This window comes from Castanea sativa, chromosome 4, assembly GCF_040712315.1.
Source record: "Castanea sativa cultivar Marrone di Chiusa Pesio chromosome 4, ASM4071231v1".
Taxonomy (NCBI): Eukaryota; Viridiplantae; Streptophyta; class Magnoliopsida; order Fagales; family Fagaceae; genus Castanea; species Castanea sativa.
The window spans coordinates 35270659-35283947 of NC_134016.1; the positions used below are offsets into that span (position 1 = coordinate 35270659).

Below are 13289 nucleotides of genomic sequence, written 5' to 3' on the forward strand. Positions count from 1 at the left end.
CACAAAAAAACCCTCCTACATTAGATGTTTCAAATCTCAAAAAATTTAGTATTAAGCTACAATGATGTTCTAGATTTGATGGTACGGATAAATGGTCTAATTTTTTTATATTCATATCTCTCTCTCTCTCTCTCTCTCTCTCTTTTTGCCTTTGTCTTCTCTCTCTCTTCCCTCCCTTATAACCCATCACCACAACAACAACGATCATAAACCCACCTTCAACAACACCTCCACCTATCACCATCAATCATAGCAAACAAAACCATTGGCGAAACCCACCTAGCACCGCCTTCAACCACCAAACCCCAATCACCAGCCAAACCATTGATTACGGCAAACAAAATCACCAACTAAACCCACATAAACCAAATCCATCACCTGCTAAACCCACCTTCAAGCTTGTACCGCCAATCACTAGCTAAACCCACAAAGCCAAAACCATCCACCGCCATTAACAAATAGAGGAGAGAGGTGATCTTAGCTGTTCATCACCATATTTAACCTATATATCTAGCCGATCATTTACCATCTCTTGACTATGAACCCATAGAACGATTTCAATTGAAAGAGAGAGATGAGAAAGTAAGAGAGAGGATAGAGGCTAGAGACTGAGAGAGAGGATTGGGTTTAGCTCATGGGATGTAGAAAAGTTTTGTGTTTTCGTTGCAATGCATGAGAGAGAGTGAGAGAGAGACCTGGAGAGGACGAGAGAGAAAGATAAACTGAAATGAATAAAATAAATAAATTTAAGTAAAAAAAAATATAAGAGATGTGATGTAGAGTGACTTGTAAAATGATGTGTTATAGAAGATACAGTAACTTTTTGATGTGTCAAATGTTAAATTTTTTAGAACTTATACTAGTGTTTTAAAGCACCAACTAAAAGTAGAGTTGCAAGAGCATGAACATTTAGAAAGTACAACATATCATACCTTGAAAAATTGAGGAAAAAAAATATGGATACAATTTTGTTTTCTATTTACTTATTGTAGACTACAAAGAAAGACATCAGGTGAGCATCATCCTAAGTTAATTTACAACAACCAGAATTTAGACTATTTCAATTATAGTTAATGTTTACAATTAGGCTTTGATAAGATATTTACAATCAACTGATAAGATTAAGACAACTCATTAAAATAGAATAATAATAGGATAAAGTTTAGTTACAAAATTAGTTGTAACCACTAGCTTAAGGCTACAACCTTATTTAATATATTTTTTTATTGGAGATAAATTTTGACAAATCCACAATTGGATTACATTTTTTTCTTATATTTTTCATGCTTGCAAAATTTATTGAAAATTAAATATTAATATCTATATTATCAATAAATTGTTTAAATTGCAACTTTTGTTGTTTAAAATTATGCATAAAATATAATTTTATAGATTATATAGTAAATAATATCTGATTGACATAAAATTTGACGTGTGTATTAAAAACATAAAGAAGATACAATTCAATGGTTAGATTTTGAAATTATGTAGTAATGTTTATTTTATTGAGTAAGGTTGTAGTTTTGGGTTACAACTAACTTTATATCTAAACTTTGTCTATAATAATATTTTGCAATCAACTAATAAGACAACTCATTAAAATAGAATAATAATATTTTAATTTACTTTTTTTTTTTGAGAAGGTTCATTCACTTGGTTTAACTTTCTACAACTTTTAATTTAACTTGAGATATATTGTTTGAAAACAATATATATTATGGCCAGAGGAAACCTTTGAGCTTGAAAACGAAATTTATGAAACATAATTTTTTTAGTTAATTTTTTAGAAAACGGCGTAAAATACCAAAATAAAATTTCAAGAAAGCAATGACAAATGACTTGGTTAAAGTATGGATCCACATTGGCATGTATTGTCTCATCTTGCACTTGTGAGTCTAATCGACAGAAGGACTGATATAAGTATGTGGCTAAGGATCAAGAAAGCTTGAAAATCTGTGGCTAAGATGATATAAGTATGTGGCAAAGGTCCTAATAAGGATCAAGTAAGCATGAAAATCTGTGGCTAAGGTGTGATGGGCAGGCACCCGCATGTGCTAGTCATACCCTTACCCTTACAGGGTCATGTTGCACCTCTAATGAAGTTGTCACACAAGATTGTTGATCATGGGATCAAGGTCACATTTGTTAATACTGAATTCATACATGCAAAAGTCACAGCTTCAATGGCAGTGCAATCCCAGATGGGCTAGCAGCGGGAGATGAGCGGAATGATACTCTTAAGCTGGCAGAAAGTATTCTGAAAGCTATGCCAGGCCATTTTAAGGACTTGATTGAGAAAATTAATCAGTCAAATGATGATGATCAGATCAGCTGTATCATTGCTGACACAACGATTGGGTCGGCACTAGAAGTTGCTGAGAAGATGGGAATTAAAAGGGCTGCATTTTTTCCTGCTGCACAGGAACCTTGGCCTTTCAACTTCATATTGCAAAGTTTATTGATGATGGAATAATAGATATTAAAGGTAAAATCTAGCTCACTTGTTTCTGAGTTTCTGTTATTAAAATTAGGTTACATGTTGATACTGTTAAACTATTGATTTAATTCAACATTACTTCATAGGACAATCAATAAGTTATCATGGTATCAAAATTGATCATCCTAAGTTCGAACCTTTTCTTGATCTACTTCCCATTTAAAGTTAAAAATTCATCATATTAGGTTTCACTTAGTAAAAGGGATTTTGAACCCACGTTTGAAGCGAAGTGTTATAATTATATTTAAATAATTGAATTCATAATTACCTTACTATTTAAGCTTGGCAAAACTATAATATTAGTTTCTAAAGTTTACCTTTTGAGTACTTTTAGTCTCTCAGGTATTAAGTGAGTACAATTAGTCCCTCGAGTTAAAAAGAATAGCTCAATTAATCCTTCTGTTAATAGTGTTAGTTTCAATACCTACATGGCTAACGGAACTACTATGTGACAAATTTTAATTGATGTGAAATTAAATTTAATATTAAAAAATTAACACAAAATCTAACTCATTAAAAAAAAGAAAAAGAAAAAAAGAACCATCCACACATTAGAGAACTCAACCCATTTCATGTGACCTGTTAAGAAATGGGTATTCACAATTGATGAGCAAGTCTTGCACCAGGTGCCTTGGTTCTGTGAGGCTTAGACTAAACGAAATTAAATGCTCTGATTGGGAAATTAACAAAAGAGTGAAATGAATCAGAGAAAAAAAAGAGAAATTAGATTGGTGCCTTGGTTTAATGATAGATAGTATAATTATCAAAAGTGAACGTTATAGATTAAAACTTCATTAAAAAAGAAGAAGATGTCTTTGAATGGAATTTGTTAGGGACATATTTTATGTAATTAACTAATCTTTTGACAAAATGCACTTTACTTGTAATTGGGTAGATCTAGAATGGTTTAAGACTTCAAGAAACTTGTTATTCAAGTCAAGTATTAAAGCCATGAAGATCTGACCAAGAGACAAGTGAAGAAGAGTTATTCATTAATGCTTGACAGAAGTCTGGACAGAATTCTTTCTATCGAGACTTAATATTGAAGCTCAACAGAAGCTCGACACAAGCTGTTTCTATTGAGAATTACGAAATCAGACTTTTCAGATCTAATTACACTCATATTCCAATGTATTTGTGTAGGGTTTCTTTTCTCACAACCCTAGACATATATAAGACTTATTTTAAAGGCCGTTGCATTGTGTATGCAAAGTGGATGCCAAGAGAATACAAGCAGATTGTGACTTAGTTCATTATTCTCTCTGAAGAAGCTATTGCGTCTTTACACCAAAGGTTGTGTGACTAAGGAGCTTTTTGATCTTCATTGTTGATAAACTGAAGAACTTTGCAGTCAACATCTTTTTCAAGTTGCTAGAGTTAGTCACGTACTAGGATTCGTGCGTTGAACGGAAAGATTACTGCTACAATACAAGTTCAATTGGGTATTGGGGTAAGGGTTCAACTGTAGATTGGTATTTCGGGATAGACCATAGGGTTTGGTAAGGTTCCTTATACTTGTAACCACTTGTGATTGATAATAGTGGATTCTTGGGAGTGGTGACCTTAAATTCACTCGGTGGGGTTTTGCCTCGATGGTTTTTCTCATTTGTAAACAAATCACCCGTGTCAAATTTATTTTTCTCTGCATTTAGTTTAGTTGGTGATTTGTTTGTGCTACCACACCATTGCATGTAATTTGATCTAATTAATTAACTTGGATAATTAATTAATTTGCAAGTGGTCAATTCATTTTAACCTAACAAGTGGTATCAGAGCGAGCACACTCTGATTAGGTTTTAATCTTTACTGTGTGATCCATTGACCCTTATTTGTCATGGATAGATGACAGTCTCTTATTATACATTCTTTATTTGATGGCACTAACTATGCATACTGGAAAGTACGCATGAGAGTTTTCTTGCAGTATTTAGATAAGAAGGTCTGGCAAGCTGTGAAAATTGGCTGGGTGAAGCCAAAGGAAGTGCCGATTGATTGGGATGAGGCTAAGATCAAAGTGTCAAACTTCATCAGCAAAGCATTGAATGCCCAATTTAGTGTGGTGACCAATAAGGAGTCCAAGAAAATATCCTTAATTGAAACTGCGAAGGAAGCATGGACCATCTTCTGGAAAACCTATAAAGGGACTAAGTGTCTGGGTTTATGCCCTAAAATCCAATTTATTGGCATGCCATAAATAATTAAATTGTTTAATTATATAAGACTGTTTATAAATGAACTAATGTGACATTGTCATAGTCCATGAGATGCATTGTATGTGGTTTATGTGAAAAGTCACAGAAGATGTAAATCACAAGTTCCTTGTAAACTCAAAAGGTAGTTCGTAGTTGCTGATGAAATTGGGCGTTTCATTTACGAAGACTATACATCAACTAAGATGATTTATCTTGATCATGAAAGTGGAGACTTCTAGTTGATGTGTTGATGTGTCTTAAGAGTTAAGACATATTGAACTGGACCACTGTAATATTAATTATTCAATCAACAATTGTCATCTGAATAATTAATCTCACGACTTCTAATTTCATAGACTCTTAATCCTGAAAGGGTAGTGGACTTGATCAGGAAATGTAGGTTACTTTGATATATCAAGAGTGAGATTTAATATTCACGGTCAAAACCTCAGTATATTGGGTAACCATACGTAGTGTTGAGGGAACACATATTCTCAAGATGGAATCCATAATCTCTTTTGTAGAGACACAAAATATCCCCTTGAGATAAGTTTAATGGGAACTAGATATTTAGGGTGCCCACTTTAGTAAGGAGTTACTAAAGCTTATATTCATTGAAATTGGATTTCAATAAATGTGAATAACTAAAAGATTAAACCGGGTATTCAAGGATAAAATGGTTGTTCACAAAGTGATAGTTCATTATGACTTTTTTCATTATGTATATTTCATGGAGAGGTCAAATGATATCATTAAAGTCTTGGGATATAATTTATTAATAAAGCCTAGAGTGCAATTATATTTATATAGTGGTATTAAATATAATTAATGATAACTTTGGACTTGTCAAGAGTTAACAGAAAAGCCCAAGGCCCATTAGAGTTAGAGTCTTATTTGTTCCCTTTGGTCCCATCTCAAGTAAGGTGCGTTTTGTTAAAGGATTAACCAATTCTACATGACATATGTTCCAAACATAATTCACATATGTCCTAACAGAAAGCTGAAACTGAACTAAAAATTAAGAACATAATGAACACGTTTAAATCCTATTCTCTCTGAAAGCTCAAATTTGTGTGTAAACACAAGAGCTTGTTTAGACCCCTAAATAAAAACTACGGCTAGATTGTTTTTACTTTTACTTTATCAAAGTGCGGAACAAGAATAAATGTGCGCAATGAACCGATACTACTCTAGTGCATAAACACGAACAACAAACAATAAAAGTAAAGCACAAGAATAAGGGAAGATAGATGTAAACACAAGATAACACCAAGACGTGTAATCAAAGAGGAAACTGAAGAACTTGGTGAAAAACCTCTCTACGACCCTCCAAGTCGAAATCGATCCACTAGATAATAAAGTTAGAGTACACGAATAACAAAAGACTCTCCAAGCCTAGTCTATCCAATGTACTTGAGCTCTCTAAGCTCCTGCTACCAACGGACTTCTTGGAGTCATGTTTTCTCTTGCTTTTCGGATCCCGCAATATGCCCGATTGCATCCACCAAGCCTCACTGGCTTCTTTTGGCAAATCCTTAAAGCTTCCCAAGCTCCAAAACACATTCTACACTCTGAAAATGTGTGGGTTGTGTTTGGGTACAAATCTCATCTCAAGGTATGATAATGGGAGAGAGAAGGAGAAGAGGCTACAATGATTTCTCACTAAGGATGAGTAGCTCTTTCTCTAAAAGATGGGTGTGTTGTGTTGTAGAAAACCTATCTAGCGTTTTTCTCTCTAAATGACCTCTCATACATTTGTGGATAATGAGGATATATATAGTATGGGTGAAGGGTAAGAAAGTCAAACTTAAAAAATCCTCCAGGCAGAATGTTTCGCAAGTATCTCGTAGGTAGGCCTTTCTCGTGAGACACTAGCGAAACTTACAGCTTGGCATGACTCTTCAGCTTCCAGCATGTGCTTCTCACGTACCCTTTTTGCGGGTAAGCTTCTATTGAGACACTAGCGAAATTGCACTAATTTTTCATTTCATGCTTGATTTTTCAACAATTTAATCACAAAATACAAGGAACAAAATTAAAGCAATTACAACACTTTCTGTCATGGAATAAAGCCAACATAAAATATAGTTGTAAATCACAACTTTACAATCTCCCATTTTGGTTATTCCGTGACAAAACACCCTATAACAGACTCTAGACTTTAACATGAGTTTGGGAACAATGGTAAACTCACTCACACCTAAATCTAAAACCTATGATGAACTTGGAACATGTAAACCTATAACCTAAAACACTTGCACAAACACACATTAGACCCTCAAGGTAAATCAAGTGATAAAAGGACAAGTATAATGTAACAAGTAAAGAGCGATCAAGTAAACAAGATGTGAAGATATGAGCAACTTGATCAAACACAAAACATTCATATGGAAATAACCACAATGATCATATAGCAAAACAAATGATCATCTGAACATGCAACCAATAAAGCACAATAGCATAAGGATGTATGCATGTCCAACACATAAGCACGATGCGATGAGAACAAAAAGGGATAGATACTAAACATAACTCAAAGCACCATAAAGAAACCAGAAAATAGGCATAAGGAAAAACAAGGTTTTCTCATAAAAATGTCTTCTCCCCCTTGGTTTATGCATCTCCCCTATGGCTTTCTCCCCCTATGAATGTGCACGAGGTAGAATTTTTCCTCCTAAGAATGTGCACATGGGTCATATAGAAATGACGATACATTTCGGTATACTCTCCCCCTTTTGTCACGAATAGACAAATGAACTAAGAGAAAGGAGGGGAAAAAAAGAAGATATGAACAAGGATAAATGCATGAGGGGTGAAAGATGGATGAGTAAATGAAGTTCAAACAAAGGTTGAAACATCTTAAAGACAACATGCTACAAAGCATAAAGTAAACATGTCATGCTAAGGATGATGGAACATGATATAGACTAAGGCATGACAATGGACACAAGAAAATTTTATATGTGCTAAAAGGTCCAAAAAGACTTAACTAGCATGAGTGAATGCAAAACATGTCAAGTGTTAGAGTGTGTACATCAAAGGTGCATCTAGTGTGCATGTGAGATGCATGACCAATGCATGAGTATGCACTCACAGGGCAAAGTGTGTAAAACACACAAACAATGATCAAAACATGATAAACATGCATAATCATGGTAATCCCCAAAAATTGGTACTCATCGGAGTCCAAAACAACGAGAAAATGCCATTTGGGCATTAGAGTGCACACATTACACATGTATGTAAAACAATGCATGAACATATGAAAATCTTTCCTAAATACTTGTTATTTTTGCCACAAGGGGCCTACATCTAAAGCAAATCATCATTTAAAACAAAATCCAATAAAAAAGATTGACAAAAATTAAGTTTTCCAACCCCCATTTGAGAAATTCCCAACTATGAACATAAAACCTCCAAAAACATAATCTAAGGATTAAAATCAATGAAAAGAGTTAAAGATTACCTTAGAGATTTTAAAGGAATGAAAAACACTTGAATTTAGTTGGGTTTTGATGTAGAAACATTAAACTAGGGGTTTGGAAGAAGATGGGAGAAGTTTAAAACAAATGTCTCACGAAATGCCTTTTAAAAAGCTGATCTGGAAATTTTCACGAGAAGCTGGGAATTTTCGCTGGTAAGCCTTACTAGCAAAATTTTTCGTTGGTAACTTGCTGGTAAGCCTTACTAGCGAAATTTTTCACTGGTAAGCCTTACCCGCGAAATACTTGCAAAACTCTCTATCCAAAGTTGAAAAACTTGAGAATTGGACCATTTAAACTCACGACAGAGCTCACACATGAAATAAGTCACGAAAACACCCAGAAAACATGTTTTTCACACAAAAAAAAACTTGAAAAACTTTGAAAGACATGGGTGATACAAATCACTTCCAAAAGCAAATAAAAAGAACAAAAATCTTTTTGATTTGATCCACATATGGTTGAGCACACACACATCACATTTGAATATGTACAAACACACAAATGAAATAGGCATTCATTGAACATTAATCTTGTGTGTTGTGTGTGTGGATTAAGTATGAACTAGTCTTAGTCTAGTATGAAGCTTTGATGATCAATTCAATCAAGTCATACATGACTAGTATGAAGTCAAGTGACCTATCTCACTTGTAAAAATGAACATATATGACTCCTCACCAAAGTGATTACATTTGATTGAAAGTTTTTCATTTGGCTTCTATTTTTCATACTTTTGATCAAAACAACTCATATTTTTGAGAAGTGATGCCATAAACATTTTGAATGAACTTTGACAATTTAGCATTTGGTTTTGGCACCATACATTTTAGTAAAAATTGCTTTTCCTTTTTCCTAGTCAAATACTAGTATGTCTGATAGCTTTTTCAGCTCAAAATTCTCTTTTCGAGATTGACATTTATAGAGCTCTTGAAAAAGAAAAAAAATGTGAGGAGATATATAGGCACAAGTCTACGCATGTATCATGATCAAGAAAGTCTATTGACCAATCATTTATGACAAGCTTGAAGATCTATTTACAACAATCAAACATAGATTTCTAGATGTCGCTTACACTTAAAAAATGTGCATACATAACAAACTAAAATTGTAAATGCACTACACCATTAGTACAAAGGTACTAGGCCAAACTCACATGTGAAATGTACTCAAATATATACGATCAAACTTTTTGAATTTTTCACTGTTTATGTGTTTTTGAATTTTTACACACACAAAAACAAAAGCATAGAAGTAAGATCAAATACAAAAACAACAAAAACAATACATATAAAGAGATGCATGATGCACAAATGTATGACAATGAAGCATCTAATGCATAAAGAGTCCTATAAAGATCAACAAAATTAGATCAAGGACCAAAAAGGATAAGCTCAACCATAGGAACTGTTCCTTATCCAAACAGAACGATTGTTTGAAATGAGTGTCTCATGAGAAATGAAACAAGGGTTGGAAGAATGAGAACCAGAGATGCACATAGACAAAGAGGTAAGAACATCAAAAACTTTCTTCAACAACTTACCATTTCCCCTAAATCCGGTTTTGCTTTCATAGCACAACTTCCAAGAAGCTCAAGTTTCTCTTTTCTTTTGATTCTTTTAAGAGCTTGAAACTTAGAGCAATAAGGTCTTAGATAACCAAAGACATCACAATGGTGATAAACAATGTGTTTAGGTCCACTAGGCTTTTTGGGAAGGGATCTAGCAACATGATTTTGTTCTCTCTTCAACTTTGGACATTGAGATATTACATGACCAATCACACCACAATGGTGGCAAGTTGGTACAAACTTAAATCCATCCAAAACCTTAGGTTGAGACCTAAACGGAGGCTTTGGCTTAAGATCCTTTCTCTCCACCTTTTGATTTCTTTTGTGTGGAGGAATGTACACCGATTTATCCTTTGAGGTAGAACACACTATAGGCATAAAATCAGGTATCACAACATGATTGCAACAAATATTTTCATCATTTTTAGTAATAGGTTCAGTAATCAAACACTTGGCATGCATCTTAAGAGATTTATTTTCACATTTAAGATCATTAACTAGTTTTTTAGACAAAACAAATTAAGCATCCAAGTCCATATTCAAACATTCAAACTCCTTTAGTTTTTCAAGAGATTGTTCAGCAAGTTTCTTATACTTTTCAACTAATTTATTAGAGTCATTGAGCTTAGCAATCAAATCATCCTTTTTTACAAATGAACTTGCCTAAATTCTCATAAAACTTTTTAGCCTTTTTCTTCAAGAGTTTGACATTTGGAATATTAACAACACCCATAGATTCATGTAACATGTCATCAAAATTATGAGGATCAATACTCATAGAGGCATTTTCACAAACACATGGCATGATACAATCAACAACATCCAAAACATTTATAGCAGCATACAAAGCACTATCCATGGCAAAACACAAAGGGGTCAAGGATCACACTTAGGTAATGAAACCAAAACAAGTGTACCCGCTCTGATACGAATTGAAAGCTTGGATTTGTGTGGAAACACAAGAGCTTGTTTAGACCCCCCAAATAAAAACTATGGCTAGATTGCTTTTACTCTTACTTAATCAAAGTGCGAAACAAGAGTAAATGTGCGCAATGAACCGATACTACACTAGTGCATAAACATGAACAATAAACAATAAAAGTAAAGCACAAGATAACATCAAGATGTGTTATTGAATAGGAAACTGAAGAAATCGGCGAAAAACCTCTCTGCGACCCTCCAAGTCGAAATCGATCCACTAGAGAATAAAGTTGGAGTACACAAATAACAAAAGACCCTTTAAGCTTAGTCTACCCAATGTACTTGAGCCCTCCATGCCCCTGTTACCAACGGACTTCTCGGAGCCATATCTTCTCTAGCTTTTCGGATCCCGCAATACGCCCAATTGTATCTGCTAAGCCTCACCGGCTTCTTTTGGCAAATCCCCAAAGCTTCTGAAACTCCAAAACACTCTTTACACTTTGAAAAGGTGTGGGTTGTGTTTGGGTACAAATCTCATCTCAAGGAATGATAATGGGAGAGGGAAGGAGAACATGATACAATGATTTCTCACTAAGGATGAGTAGGCCTTTCTTGCGAGACACTAGCAAAACTTACAGCTTAGCACGACTCTTTAGCTTCCAACATGTGCTTCTCACATGCCCTTTTCGTGGGTAAGCTTCTCACGAGACATTAGTGAAATTGCACTAATTCTTCATTTCATGCTTGATTCTTCACCAACTTAATACTAAACCCAAAACAATAAAATCCCACAAAATACAAGGAACAAAATTAAAGCAATTACAATACATTTTGTCATGGAATAAAGCCAATATAAAACATAGTTGTAAATCACAACTTTACACTCTCTCTTCAAATCACAAAATTTTAAATTGGGTTGGGTTCTGGGTAGACGGGTTTTTTTTTAATGATTTAGATTTTGTTTTATTTTTTAATGTTAAATTTAATGCCACATCATAGTTCCATTAGCTATGTAGATATTGAAACTAACATACTTAACAGAAGGAGAAATTGTGCTTTGTTTTGAAACTTGAAGAACTAATTGTGCTCATTTCAAACTTGAGAGACCAACAATGTTTTTTAGGCATATTTCAAGGATCATTAGTGTAGTTTCGCCTTTAAGCATTTAGGACAATTGCTAATTTATAGATACTCATAATCAAATATCTTCTTTCATTTTTAAAACCATCTTCATTCTTCAATATAGAATCAGATAGGAAAGGGAAAAAGGATTAGAACATAAATTTAAAATACAAAACTACAAAGTGATAATATATGATCCGGTACTTGTTTGATATTTTGATTAGAAATAATTTGAACGACTTTGTAGGAAATACAATAATAAACAACTTGATATAGGTCACTTGACTTCGTACTAGTCATGTATGACTTGGAGCATGGGGTAGCACTGTGTTGCCTTGGAGCTGTCCAGGAGACTCAAAGATGCAAAACGTTTTATTTGAATATTGTACTTTCAGATTGAACCATTTCAAACTATGCAACTGGCTTCTCTGCAACTCATTCTATGAATATGACTCACCAGCCTGCGATTTAATTCCTAGGATCATACCTGTTGGCCCATTACTTTTGGGCAATCAATTGGTCAGCCATGCCGAAAGCTTTTGGCCTCAAGATTCAACATGTCTAACCTGGCTTGATAAACAAGCTATGGGCTCAGTCATTTATGTTGCCTTCGGCAGCTTAGCCTCCTTCAGCCAGAAACAGTACTTTGATGAACTAGCACTTGGTCTAGAACTCATAAGCCAGCCATTTTTGTGGGTTGTCCGATCAGACATAACAGATGGACCACTTGCTAAATTCTTGCGTGTGTTTAGAACAAGAATAAATGATCGTGGAATGATTGTTGAATGGGCACCTCAAGAGAAGGTGTTAGACCATCTTTCTATTGCATGTTTTCTAAGCCATTGTGGATGGAATTCAACCTTGGAGGGTATAAGTATGGGAGTCCCATTTCTATGTTGGCCTTACTTTGCAGATCAATTTCATAATAAGAGTTACATATGTGATGCTTGGAAGATTGGTTTAGGGTTGACCCTAGATGAAAATGGGTTCATCACGAGGCGTGAAATCAAAACAAAAAATAGAAACACTTCTCTCTGATTATGTTATAAAAACAATTGCACTGAAGCTAAAGGAAATGGCCAAAAAGAGTGTAACTGAAGTTGGATCCTCTTTTAAGAATTTCAAAAGCTTTATTGAACAAGTAAAGAATTAAGGATGTTATAAAGTGTTACCGTTATATTGTTTCTATGTGTGTCCAAGCATGTTCTTATTGAAATATTATTACGAATCGTGTTCCTAAAAATTAAGCTTTACATTGAAAGAAATAGTGTGTGTGTTCACCAAACTATGTAAGGATTTGAATTTCCTTAAATGGATTACAAAGTTAGCATCAATGGTTTTTTTTTTTTTTTAGAGGGAATTAGCATCATTAGTTGAACAAGATTTTAATGCTTCTTAGGCTAAATTAGCTTCTTTTTAATTTATGGCTAGTCTTATAACTCAACTATTTGATATCTTTTATAATATTATTTTTGCTCATAACAAGTGAGGGCGGGGGCAGGATATAT

General features: G+C 34.1%; 1 pseudogene; it reads left to right on the top strand.

Moving 5' to 3' along the window:
- The first annotated feature begins 2009 nt into the window (after positions 1–2009).
- On the top strand, positions 2010–12934 carry LOC142630672 (UDP-glycosyltransferase 83A1-like; annotated as a pseudogene).
- The last annotated feature ends 355 nt before the right edge of the window (positions 12935–13289 follow it).